General features: G+C 39.0%; 2 long non-coding RNA genes across 2 annotated transcripts; both read left to right on the forward strand.

Annotated features, from left to right (window-relative positions):
* Positions 1–1,089: 1,089 nt before the first annotated feature.
* Positions 1,090–3,251, forward strand: LOC127002618 (uncharacterized). The gene is made up of 3 exons (XR_007756342.1): positions 1,090–1,236; positions 1,681–1,902; positions 2,797–3,251. It is a non-coding gene; the product is annotated as an uncharacterized LOC127002618 (long non-coding RNA).
* A 7,637-nt stretch (positions 3,252–10,888) lies between these two features.
* LOC127002619 (uncharacterized) lies at positions 10,889–12,851 on the forward strand. Its single transcript, XR_007756343.1, has 3 exons — positions 10,889–11,001; positions 11,282–11,429; positions 12,665–12,851. It is a non-coding gene; the product is annotated as an uncharacterized LOC127002619 (long non-coding RNA).
* Positions 12,852–14,205: the final 1,354 nt, after the last annotated feature.

Here is a 14,205-nt window from a genome sequence, read left to right on the forward strand (position 1 = left end):
TTATAATAATAATAATAATAATGACAATAATAATTCAGAGTTCAACCATTCTCGAAAACTTTATTTGTGAGATAGAGCGAAAGCGTGTATTTCAGAGAGAGAGAGAGAGTGAGAGAGAGAGAGAGAGAGACGGGGAGGGGTTCATACGGTATAACGGTTTTCTGACGCTGCAACGGTCTCTCTCTCTCTCTCTCTCTCTCTCTCTCTCTCTCTCTCTCCGTCAGTCTTTTTCAATTCCACTCATTCTCCTATCCCCGTTCATTTCTCAGTCTATTTCTATCTCTGCGTCAGTCGTTTTCCATCTCCATCATTCTCTACTCCCCTTTCATCCATAAATCCATCTCTCTCTCTCTCTCTCTCTCTCTCTCTCTCTCTCTCTCTCTCTCTCTCTCTCTCTCTCTCTCTCTCTCTCTGTCTGTCTGTCTGTCTCTCTCTGTCTGTCTGTCTCTCTCTCCGTCAGTCTTTTTTCAATTCCCACTCATTCTCCTATCCCCGTTCATTTCTCAGTCTATTTCTATCTCTGCGTCAGTCGTTTTCCATCTCCATCATTCTCTACTCCCCTTTCATCCATAAATCCATCTCTCTCTCTCTCTCTCTCTCTCTCTCTCTCTCTCTCTCTCTCTCTCTCTCTCTCTCTCTCTCTCTCTCTCTCTGTCTGTCTGTCTGTCTGTCTCTGTCTGTCTGTCTGTCTGTCTGTCTCTCTCTGTCTGTCTGTCTGTCTCTCTCTCCGTCAGTCTTTTTTCAATTCCTACTCATTCTCCTATCCCCGTTCATTTCTCAGTCTATTTCTATCTCTGCGTCAGTCGTTTTCCATCTCCATCATTCTCTACTCCCCGTTCATCCATAAATTTCTCTCTCTCTCTCTCTCTCTCTCTCTCTCTCTCTCTCTCTCTCTCTCTCTCTCTCTCTCTCTCTCTCTCTCTCTCTCTCTCTCTCTCTCTCTCTTTCTGTCTGTGTCAGCAATTATGTTTCAGCTGTAGCCATCAGTATGACTAACGCCATTCAACATTTCAGAGAGTGCAGATTGTCCTGATGTATTGAAGACACAAGAGAGTGCAGCCTGTTCAAATGTGTTAAAGACACATGAGGATGCAGCCTGTTCAGATGTGTTGAGGACACCAGCGAGTGCAACCTTTCCAGATCTCGATAAGACAGAAGCATTGCCGGAATGTCAACCTTTGACCTCTCGCTCTCTTCCTCCTTTGCTGCAGACATTATGCAGTTCGTCACAAAAGGGTAAGGACAGCCATTAGTACATTGTCCATAAAGAATTCTTGCATGAATAGTGGAGATAATACTTGTGTTAAGACCAATGTAATGGATTATATACTCGTAAGGTGAAGGTGCGGGAACATGAGTACCTGAATATCTGATTCTTAGACAGGAGTAAGAATATCCTATCATGTGTGTGTGTGTGTGTGTGTGTGTGTGTGTGTGTGTGTGTTAGCTGTAGGTCAATACGTTGCTAATGAATTTATCATACTATAAAATCTATAGTAACTAATAACATTTAAGAAAAATAATTACTACTATAACTACGTTATACTAATACTCTCTCTCTCTCTCTCTCTCTCTCTCTCTCTCTCTCTCTCTCTCTCTCTCTCTCTGTGTTTCTGTCTGTGTCAGCAATTATGTTTCAGCTGTAGCCATCAGTATGACTAACGCCATTCAACATTTCAGAGAGTGCAGAGTGTCCTGATGTATTGAAGACACAAGAGAGTGCAGCCTGTTCAAATGTGTTAAAGACACATGAGGATGCAGCCTGTTCAGATGTGTTGAGGACACCAGCGAGTGCAACCTTTCCAGATCTCGATAAGACAGAAGCATTGCCGGAATGTCAACCTGTGACCTCTCGTTCTCTTCCTCCTTTGCTGCAGACATTATGCACTTCGTCACAAAAGGGTGAGGAGGGTTAACTCCTTTCTTTAGTCTAAAGCTCGTTATCCCGATCATATAGGAATCATTGTCCATCTTTAAAGACCCTAATAGCTTTCACAGTGATATAGCAATTCTTGACTCTTCTCTGTGGTTCCTTCCTGTTCCCGATTCTGATAGTGATAATACTTTTTTATTCTAGAATTACAAATACGGAAACAGTTAATAATTAAATAGTTATATTAAGTGTGATGATAAAAATAATAAAAAAGGGAAACAAAATAAGAGAAGGAATAATAATAATAATAATAAAAATATTAATAATGGTAATACTTATGATAATAATAATAATGAAAATAATAATAATAATAATAATAATAATAATAATAATAATAATAATAATAATAATAATAATAATAATAACAATAATAACAACTATATCAATAATGATAATAATAATAATATTAATAATAAAAATAATAACTAATACCAAACAAACTATTATTATTATTATTATTATTATTTTTGTTATTATTATTGTTAATATTATTATTATTATTATTATTATTATTATTATTATTAATATTATTATTATTATTATTATTATTATTATTGATCATTATTATTATTAATATTATTATTATTAATACTATTATTTTATTATTATTATTATTTAGATTATTATTATTAATTTTAATATTATATTATTATTATTATTATTATTATTATTATTATTATTATTATTATTATTATTGTTAATAATAATAATACTAATAATAATATTATTATTATTATTATTATTATTATTATTATTATTATTATTATTATACTTATTAACATTTAAAAAATGATACTTTAAAAGGAAATAATCTCTAATGGTCATTCGTTTAGTGTGTATTATCCGATTCTCAATCTTTTCAGACGGAACGTCGGACAAGAACGCTGCTGGGGATGGATTTTACCAAGGACATGTAACTGGATCGACTTCTTCTGCCCACCTGCTTGAGGCCCATAGTGAATTACAGCAAATGCTACACCGAAGAACACAGGAGAGGGATGCCCTTCTTAGGGAGTGCAAGAAATTGAAAACAGAAAACAAGTCATTAAAGAAGCAAGTCCCAGCTTCATACGAAAGGGCCGTAACAGATATGAAAAAAGGACTTGAGAAGTGTTTCACAGACACACAAATAAATGCGCTGTTGAGTAACAAACAAGTTGCAAATTATAGTCATACAGATATATCTGAAGCAATAACATTACATAGCTACAGTTCAAAAGCCTACAATTATCTCAGGGAAAAGAAACAACTTCCTCTTCCATCAGTGACGACTCTCAATCGCCGTGTATCAATGCTGGATATTGAACCCGGTGTGTTGTTACCCGTGATTCAACTTTGAAACAAAAAACGAAGAAAATGTCAGATTTTGAGCGACTGTGTGTGCTGTCATTCGATGAGACTAGTGTTGCTTCCAGCTGGACGTATGACAAAGGTACTGACAATTTGTGCGCACCTAAAAGCAAACTTCAGTGTGCTATGTTGAGAGGATTAGCAAGCCCTTGGAAACAATTAGTGTACTATAACTTCGACACCGACATGACCAAAGACATATTGTTTGATATCATTGTTCAGGTGGAGGAAGCTGGCTTTTTAGTGGTTGCAATGGTGTCTGATATGGGGCCAGCTAATGTAAAACTATGGAGAAGTCTCAGTGTTGACATAAATAACACAAGTTTCTTAAACCCAGCATGTGGTGACCGGGACATTTTTGTGTTCGCCGATGCCCCTCACCTAATCAAACTAATAAGAAACAACTTTTTAGACTCAGGAATCAGACTGGACGGTAAAAATGGATGCAAAACTGCTACCAATGGATGTGTCCGTGAAATAATTCAGAGAAGCGTAAAGGACTTGAAAACAACATTCAAACTGGGCGACAGGCACGTTCATGTGTATGGTACCCAGCGAATGAATGTTCGCCTGGCTGCACAGCTATTGTCTGAGACAACAGCGAAAACATTACAATTTTTTGGCAAACAAGGACTCCTTAAGAGTAAGAATTGGCAAACAACAAGTGACTTCATTATGTTGTCGGACAGCTGGTTCGATCTTTTTAATTCCAAAGTACTTGCTAACACAAAGTCATCTAGAGATGCGTATGGGTGTCACTTGACTAATCAAAACAAAATTCTCAACACCATGATAACAACAGCTTCTACAATGAGAGTGGGTAACAAAGATCATTTATATCAGTTCCAAAAAGGCCTCATAATATCTTCAAAATCTTTGTCAAAGTTGTACCAGATGCTAAAAGAAAAGTATAATGTATCATATCTGCTTACCTACAGGTTAAACCAAGATTGTCTAGAACACTTTTTTAGTTGTCTCAGACAAATGTCAGGAAGTTGGGACCACCCATCGCCACTGGAAACTAAGCACAGAATCAAAAAGTATCTACTTGGAAGAGAAACACACCTGATGGGAATTAAATACAATAGTTCAAAGGAGTGTGAGGCTCATAATATTTCTGATGCAGCTCTAGCGACAATGGACACAAATCAATGTATCAGTCAAAGCACGGGAAATTTAGATGAGCTAAGCTTATCAGCTATGGTGTTTGCAATGGATGAGGAAGACTCTAAACCAAATTGTGAGGAACCATTTGCTTTAGATGTGCAAGGCCCTATAACATTTGAGGATGCCATGGAGAGCGAAGCCCTCAGATATGTTGGAGGTTATAAATTATGGTCAGGAAGTTTCCTCAATATCAATACCTAGGATCAGACGTTAGTAAGGATGACAAAACGTGGATTTCATCAATATGCAGATATGCCGGGAGACTAAAAACACCTAGCAAAGACTTTTATGAACAACTGAAAGTAATGGAAAAGCTATTCAATTGTTACCATGGATAATTTTCATTAAAAGAGGAAAAAAATGCTGTCAGGAAGTTAGCAGAACTCATTTCAGGGTTTGTACCTTTGCCTAAAGATGTTGTTGTGTTTTATGTAAAGTGCCGAGTATTCTTTAGAATTAGAATATTAAACAGGAAACTTACAGAAAACAGGAAGGCCACAAAAAAAATGGCCAAATTATGTACAAAGGGAAATAAAGAAACAGTATCACCAAGAGGCAAACCTCAAGAAAAAGCAAAAGTATGTACAAAGGAAAATAAAAAGACAGTAGCAACAAAAGGCAAACCTCAAGAAAAAGTATGTACAAAGGAAAATAAAAAGACAGTAGCAACAAGAGGCGAACCTCAAGAAAGAGCTGTACTTAAGTCTATCCAAGCTATCTAAGCAGTTGCTTCTAGCGTGGGTAAAGATATAAAATTACGTATTATTTGCTTACAATTGTCTGTGTGTTATTCTCTTCAACCCTTACCCACAGCATGCTTTGTACTAAGGGAAGAATAGCTTCTATATTTTATAAATAAGGAATATTATGTAATACGTAAATGATAAGGAATAAGGAAATAATAGTTTCCACTTTCTGTAAATAATAATCTCATGTCATAATACATGTTGAACTTTGCTACTACGGTACTTAATTTCCTTACATCTTATATTGCAATATACATAACAGAGAGAGAGAGAGAGCGAGATGGATTTATGGATGAAAGGGGAGTAGAGAATGATGGAGATGGAAAACGACTGACGCAGAGATAGAAATAGACTGAAAAATGAACGGGGATAGGAGAATGAGTGGGAATTGAAAAAGACTGACGAGAGAGAGAGAGAGAGAGAGAGAGAGAGAGAGAGAGAGAGAGATGGATTTATGGATGAACGGGGAGTAGAGAATGATGGAGATGGAAAACGACTGACGCAGAGATAGAAATAGACTGAGAAATGAACGGGGATAGGAGAATGAGTGGGAATTGAAAAAAGACTGACGGAGAGAGAGAGAGAGAGAGAGAGAGCGCACCTCCCAGCAGAGCTCCCCGTGACGTCACAGAGCTTTGGTCCCGCCCACGGCTACCCAGTCCTGCGCGTGGAGGGACCCTATAATTCAATGGGCCCTGCCATGTGGTATGAGCCCTGTGTGTAGACGCTGAGTCACTTCCCCGCTGACCGTCTCCCCAAGTTCCCACCATTTTGTCCTGCTTTCCGTTTCCATCCCCGCTCCCGTTTCCATTATTTTATTTATTTATTGGAGTTACTGGATAATTTTTCATGTCCGATTCTTTTTCTTTTTTAGGTTGCTAATAAATATTGTTATTGTTATTAGACTATGATCGAGTACCCACTACCCATATCACCGAGATATCCACTCACTAAGTGGTGATCTCTCTCTCTCTCTCTCTCTCTCTCTCTCTCTCTCTCTCTCTCTCTCTCTCTCTCTCTCTCTCTCTCTCTCGCCTGCTACACCTCCAATATTTAATCATCTTATATAATTCATCATGCAATTCTTTATAGCCAGAAACTCTCGCCAAGGGATTCAAACTTTTTTCGTTAATGCTTTATTGGATAAATATGATTCTCTCTCTCTCTCTCTCTCTCTCTCTCTCTCTCTCTCTCTCTCTCTCTCTCTCTCTCTCTCTCTCTCTCTCTCTCTCTCTCTCTCTCTCTCGCCTACTCACCTCCAATATTTAATCATCTTATATAATCCATCGTGCAATTCTTTATAGCCAAAAACTCTCGCCAAGGGATTCAAACTCTTTTTTCGTTAATGCTTTATTGGATAAATATGATCTCTCTCTCTCTCTCTCTCTCTCTCTCTCTCTCTCTCTCTCTCTCTCTCTCTCTCTCTCTCTCTCTCTCTCTCTCTCTCTCTCTCTCTCTCTCTCTCTCTCTCTCTAAAAGTTAACGAGTCATACGAATTTAACAGTGGCAAGTAAAAAGAAAACTAAGTCTTGGGTTAAAAGTTAGTGAGTCCCACGAGTCTTTAGAAAACGCTAATATATATTGTTATTGTTATTAGACTATGATCGAGTACCCACTACCCATATCACCGAGATATCCACTTACTAAGTGGTGATCTCTCTCTCTCTCTCTCTCTCTCTCTCTCTCTCTCTCTCTCTCTCTCTCTCTGAATGAAGTGAATATTTATTTTTTCGATAAAAAAATAGCATGTATAGTTATTATGGATGTACTCGATCATAGTCTAATAACAATAACAATATTTATTAGCAACCTAAAAAAAAAATCGGATATGAAGAATTATCAATAAATCCAATAAATAAATCCGAGCAACTGGTACCGGTACCGAGCAATCTGGTACCGGTACCGTACCGTTTAGCTGGTACCGTTAGTACCGGTACTGGTACCGGTACCTGCCCACCCCTAGCAGACAGAGCCTCGTCCTGCAGCACCTGAGGCGGGAGCACGCGGGGCACATCACGATCAATCCTGTCATCCTTTCCATTAAACGTAGTGCTGGTCTCGCCTGTCTGTCTGTCTTTGTGTCCGAGTCTTTCTTGTGAGTTACAGTTGGTTCTCGGTGCTTAGAAAGAGTATGTTTCCCAGCCAAGGATACACGCTATATTCTGGGGCTCGTTTGTTCTCTGGTGCCGTCCGTATATTGGGTGACTCCAAAACTGTCCCACCGCCAACGCCACTAGCAAATTCGTGCCCAAGACTCTCGTGTCGCGTAACTTCAGTTCATTTTTTCAAGCCTCTGCGTGATATGAGGCAAGACAATGTCGCGTGGAGCTACAACAGCTATACCACTAACTTTTAAAACGTAGATACTAAATACCTTATAATTGTGTGTTGTATTCAAAACTACACCGGTACATTATAATTGCACTCCTTAGCTCTGCAAGCTGAACTACACATTCTAGACCCTCACTGTTCCTGTCAGTCACCTTCCATTCACAGAAACGCCTCCCTTCCTCTCTGCTCACCCACCTGACTCGCAAACCACTGTCACCAACCATGCTCATGCAGCTCTTAATCCATTTGCTCTCATGCACACTCAACGAGGCAGCGTTGCAATCGGAGCAGAGAAAGATATTGCTGCGAATAGCGGTATAATAAACAGTATATTAGTTAGACCGAGATAATTATATCCACCCACTTTCCCCCTACAAACCGAAGATTCAATGTAAATCATTACTGATGGAAGTCAGCGTGCGTGCTAAAACAATGAGTTTGAAAGAAAAACGTGATCACATAGCTTTTGAAAGAACGGCAGTAGGACTACAACCTTGGTTCATTCCAGTATGTATACAGAAAGGTTGAACACATAATAAAACACATCTTACCACTGCCAGCCTCCCATAAATGCAGAGAAAGTAATATAGGAATTGCAGTACAATAATAGCATTACTCATGACATGCAGTGAGGAAAATATATATAGTTCTTACCGTTCGTTTTAAAATTTACCTCCCTATATTTTTTTTATTTAAAATGGGAAATAACCAAACTGAAGAAAAAAAGTAGCAACACTTGCTGCTTGATCCCATGTAGCAACACTGCTGATGGGTACTGGGGGTTGGGGTTGTGTGTCTGGGGTGGGTTTCATCAAAGTTCCCAAGTCCTTGGAAGTGTGCTCAAGGGGTCCCAAACGTGCGAGAAACCTTGGGCATGTTTCACGAAAGCTCCCAAGCCTTGGAACTCTGCCTATCTCGCTCGCCGACTTGGGAGGCCGTGCGGGGTCTCCCAAGCGCTCCCAAGGAAGGTCCCAAGCATCAGACTGTAAACATGGCAGCCTGTGAACAACATCGCCAGCACCGACCAAGGAATTTTCGCCCGAGAAGGGACATCTTTAACGAGTACGATGACACCGAGTTCAAGAAGAGGTACAGGGTGGATCGTGCTGGCCTGTTGTTCGTCACTGTCTTGGTGCGGCACGTGATTGGCAACAGGACTGAGAGGAGCCGTGCGGTCACAGCGGAGCTGAAAGTGGCGTTGACTCTGCGATACCTCGCCACCGGGAAAATGCAGATGACTTTGGAGTTTCCCGGACCACAGTCAGCGGAATCATCACCCATACAAACACAACAAATACCCCCAAAATATACCCCCTGGCGTAGCATTATTATCTTCCAAATAAGCAGTAGGTTGAGACACGATTATTCTTTCAAAGGATTTACAGCACACTGATGTCAAACTAATTGGTCTATAGTTGAGGGCATCAGAATTAACCCCACCTTTGAACAGTGGCATAACATTAGCATATTTCCAGTCTGATGGGACTTGCATTGCTGAAAGAGATTTTCTGAACAGTACCAACAGAGGGTAACTTATAGAAAGGGCACATCTTTTTAAAAAGACTGAAGGAATACCTTCAGGACCAGAACAAGCAGAAGGTTTTAATTGAGCCAAAATATTCTCTATTTGAAAAAATATCAAAACTATAGACATAAATATAAATTTGTTATAACACCGCTGTAAAGGATAAGGATTAAGCAAGAACTCTAGAAAATACGGTGGATAAAGTGTAGTGCGACGACTATGCCTCCCATAACCCACTTAGCCAGGGGGGTACCTCTTTGGCCGACTCGGTAAGGAGTGGCTCTCCCGTCACGCTGGTCGCGGGTTCAATCCCAGGCAGCCGGCGCATACCCTGATCTTGATTAATTTCTCGTGTGTTTCGATACACGCAGAGGACGTGTTGGGAAATAGAGGAAATAGAAAAATATATTCCCGGGGCATGACAAAGGCACTAACGAAATGGCTTGCCATATCTGCAGCCTCAACACACCATCCGTCCTCACTATATAACGGCCCAGCTGCCGGACGCTGAACCTTCTTGTGACGGAGGTAAGCGTGAAAACGCTTCACATCATGGTGACCAGCAGAGACAATTAAGAGATTTTTCATAATTAATGACTGACAGGTGGACAATCTCTTTGAATTCCAGGGATAAACGGCTAAAAACATACCACAACCTTAAGGCAATAGGAGATGATCTGCCAAACACAGAACGAGCATCTTTATAGTTAAGCCAAGCCTGCCGTTTACGACGTTTGATATCATTAGGTATGCTTGTGGTCCAAGGCTTTAGTGAACAGGGACCTGGTTTCTTTGGGAATAAAGCGGTGGAAAGTATCGAACAATAAACACTTAAATCTCGAGTAAGACCGATAAATATTTAATCCCATAAATTCAATGTCCCAGTCAATGTCCTTGAAATGTTTGTTTATTAAACTGTACTTTCCTTTGAAAAGATCATATTCATCCTTTGAATTCATTGGGCTAGATTCAAGGGGACAAAATGTATAGATAGTCAAATATTACAGGAAATTGGTCACAGCCAGAAAAGGGGTCAATCAAATTAACATTTGATATTCTATCACTTTCAGTGGTAAAGATCAAATCCAATATATTGTTAGATCGAAGATAAGTAGCCTGCTTGACCCACTGTACGCATAACACTTAGAGAGCTAAAAAAAAGAAAAAAAAATTGCTCACCGAGTATTAAAGAACTACCAACAGGAACGTCAGAGGACCAATCAATGGAGGGCAGGTTTAAAATCCCCAGCCAGAATAAGTTATGTACCCTCACAAACACTCGGGTAGGAAATGAGAGCTATATTTTCCACCAAAGAATTACTAAATTGGAGGTCTGTAAACAACTAAAACAGTAACACCAAAATCCGGCAAACATACCCCAACTGTGTTTTTTATTGGGATGATCATTAAAGGTTCAACCAACCTTAATGTCATTCCTAATATAAATTCCAACACCATGTTTTCTTAGGTTAGAAGGAGAATCATTTCTAAAGAAATTGTAACCAGCTATACTGACAACAGAGTCACTGATATCAGAATTAAGCCATGTCTCACACACACCACATAAGGCTACATTCCAGCTGGGTAGTAAATCTACTAACGTACTAACTTTATTCACCAAACAATTTAAATTCAAAAGAACGAAAGTAATACCAAAAATTATGCACAGGGACGTTATAACATCAGTATATGTTTGGAACTGGAGAGGTCTAACGATCGTTTTTTTTGTGGTGCCAACAGGACTAGGACGGACAAGGGGGTCAGGCCAAAGCCATCTTTATATAAAAGCCTTAGCCTGGCCGCGAAAACCATCGATGACGTCACGCGTTGGGTCCGTTGGCTGGCGGTGGCCGGCGCGGGAGGGGGGGGGACAAGGAGCATCAGTTGCATTTCAAACATTGTGGTGGTCGGATGTACTCGCTCCAACACAGTGACACTCCATGTACAAGGTGAGAAACTTATTTAGTTGTGAATTAGTACAGTACTTTATTATCATAGTACTGTATAAAACTGTAAAAATCACGTGAATATCATGTGTCATATCATTCCAAACACCGTGATGAATGCCACAGCCCCTGATATAAAAAAAGTAAAATATCTCCCTTTTCAGGATATTAAATTATAAATGTAATAACTGATGATGGAAGTTTTTATGAATTTTCTATTTGCTGAGGTGAATGATATAATACACCTTGACAATACGCATGTTAATTATCACTTTGTTTCTAGGTAGACTGAATCTACTGCAAGGCATCATGGACCGGTTTCATACATATGCATCTCTGGTTGGCTGGCATAAGCATGATCCTGTGAGCTAGTGTTACTCCTGGCAACTACTTTTGACTAGTTCTTCCTGTGAAACAGCTGTCTTTCAAAGGTGAGAATTTAAAATTTAACATTGCATAAAAAATTAATATATGACTGATAGGTGATAGGAATAAACAAGATAGGATTAGCAACGGGAGTACTTACTGTATAGATTTTAGAAACTGTAGCCACGTGCCAACAGGTGAGAACAGAATTATGAAAAAGGGAACATCTAGGATGATATACTTGAAATGTTTATGCTAAGGCTACAAGCCTGAGAAACAAGAAGGATGCGTTATTTAGTTATATAATGGAGGAAGATTTATGTGTAGTATGTATTATAGAGGCATGGATACCTATATAATGAAAAGTTTAAGGAGAGTAGGAAAGAGTATGATGTAGATGGGTATACCATATACCTATATTAATCAGAGAGCTGATAGGAAATAGTGTGGGTGTAGTGACTTACATGAGAAACACATTTCCCTTAGTTAGGTTAGGGATCAGATAGAATATAATCTTTGTGGGTTGATGATAGCGCAAATAAAAACAAGGTAGTAAGAATTGGAGCTTTGTATACACCACCAAATCAGTCACCTGAAGTAGATGACATTATAGGTAGTAGGTGAGGTAAATAGGGGATTTCTAGGCGGGCACTTATTATACGGGATTTTGATCCTGCCTCAGCAAACTGGGAAACAATTGTAGGTGGTACTCGTGCAGAAAATAAGATCATAGAAAGTTTTCAGGATAATTATTCAGTGCAGGTTGTAGACATACCTACTAGGACAAATATATTAGACTGTATTAATTAACATTGAGCATTGTGTGAGGGTTGTTGAGGTGTGTGTGTGTGTGTGTAGTCTCTCTCTCTCTCTCTCTCTCTCTCTCTCTCTCTCTCTCTCTCTCTCTCTCTCTCTCTCTCTCTCTAGGTTATACCTAACTACTTAGATATGAGTATATACTTTATTTACACTCAAATGAACGCATTTGCTCAAAACGAGTAATGTAAAATTTAGTAGATATTAAAGGCGATATCAGTTGATTATATTAACTTATATTTTAATATACAATCTTTACTCCATACATTCCAAACGGGTTCTAATCTTTGATTACCACTTGTTATTTATTAAAAATCTATCTATATGCCAGGCTCAGATTCCCCAAACAAGGGGGTTGGCCTTAGAAGAGGCATCGACAGATCCACACTTGGAAAGGGTCCAACCTATAAATAAATCCATAATATTTTCAATAACTTGCCTATCACATTGTTGCTACAAGGTTTCATAAAACTTGTATTTGCAGATGCCGAGGTCATGCTGTGTGCCAGGATGCAAGTCCAACTATAAATCTGCAGATGCCTCTGCGTTCAGTTTCCCTAAAGATGAACAGCGACGGCAGCAGTGGATGAGGGCTATCCACAGGAAAGACTTTACTCCAACAGAAAATACAATTGTTTGTTCCAAGCACTTCCAAAAACGTTTCATCATTACAGAAGACACTATGACACGCGCTGATGGAACTGTAGTAACAGCAAAGAGAGGCCATCTCTACATAAAGATGCTTGTCCAACCATCTTTGAAAACCAGCCCAAGTATATGTCAAGGAAATACCAGCTCCTCGCACCACTCCACAGGAAAGGAGAGACAAGCTAATTGAACGTGATGAAATGGTGTTCAGTGATTGGATTGAGAAAGACCAAATAAACAGCTTTAAAGAATTTTGTGAAGGATTTACTGAAAAGCTCTCTAAAGGTTGGCTGCATCTTTCCAGTGATGACTATGTGTCTTTCCTTAGAATTAACTGCGATGGCCAACCAAAGCTAACAGTGTCCTTTAAAGTTATGTCAGATTTAACAGTTTCAGTGTGGCTTGAAAATAATACCTTAAAACCAAGAAAGTTGAAGTGGCTTTTAGGAGAAGCAAATGCATGTGATTTGTGGTCAAAATTTGAGAATTTACTTAGTCACCTTAATCTTGAATCTGCATCAACTTTAACTGTCACTGATAAACTTACTCAGTGTAAAGAAACTATTGAAGAGATTTTGGAAACTGACAATGATGAAATGAGCTCCAAAAAGAAAGTGATGTGGTTCTGTGCTGAACAACTAGGTTTGATCTGCAAAGATAGTATGAAATACAGCTGTGATTTTTTGGTTTGGTCTTACAGTGTGTTTATGACCAATCCATCACTGTACACAAGTCTGCGTGACAGTGGAGTTCTCGTTCTTCCTCACCCTAATTACCTTAGGAAACTGAGTATATCTACTGGTGCTAAGTGTCTAAATACAGAAAATTCACATGAACTGTTTCTGAAGGAAACATTTTCTAGTCTGAAAAGTGAAGAAAACTGGTGAACGTACTGCTTGATGAGATACATGTAAGAAGGGTCTTTCTTATAAAGGAGGGAAAATTTATGGTGCTTCTGTGAATTCAGATGAACCAGCAACAACAATTCAGGCTTTCATGATTTCATCACTTTTATCAAAGCACAAGCATGTTGCTGCTTTGTATCCAGTCTGCAAACTGACAGCTGACACCCTTCTTGACTTAACACACAAAGTTTTGGCATTCCTACATGATATTGGATATAAAGTTGTTTCATTGATTTCTGACAATAACAGGGTTAATAGAAAGATGTTTGAAAAGTTATGTGATGGGCCTCTTACCCCCTCCATTTCAAATCCCTATGATTCAAGTGAGCAACTTTTCCTCCTGTTTGATTCAGTCCATTTGCTAAAATGTATACGAAATAATTGGTTCAATCAGAAGAAACCCATTCAAACTCTTGTAATACCTTCACCTTCCAACCTCACAATTCAAGAGGAAGCAAGTTTACAGCCACTG

Source organism: Eriocheir sinensis, chromosome 23, assembly GCF_024679095.1.
Source record: "Eriocheir sinensis breed Jianghai 21 chromosome 23, ASM2467909v1, whole genome shotgun sequence".
Taxonomy (NCBI): Eukaryota; Metazoa; Arthropoda; class Malacostraca; order Decapoda; family Varunidae; genus Eriocheir; species Eriocheir sinensis.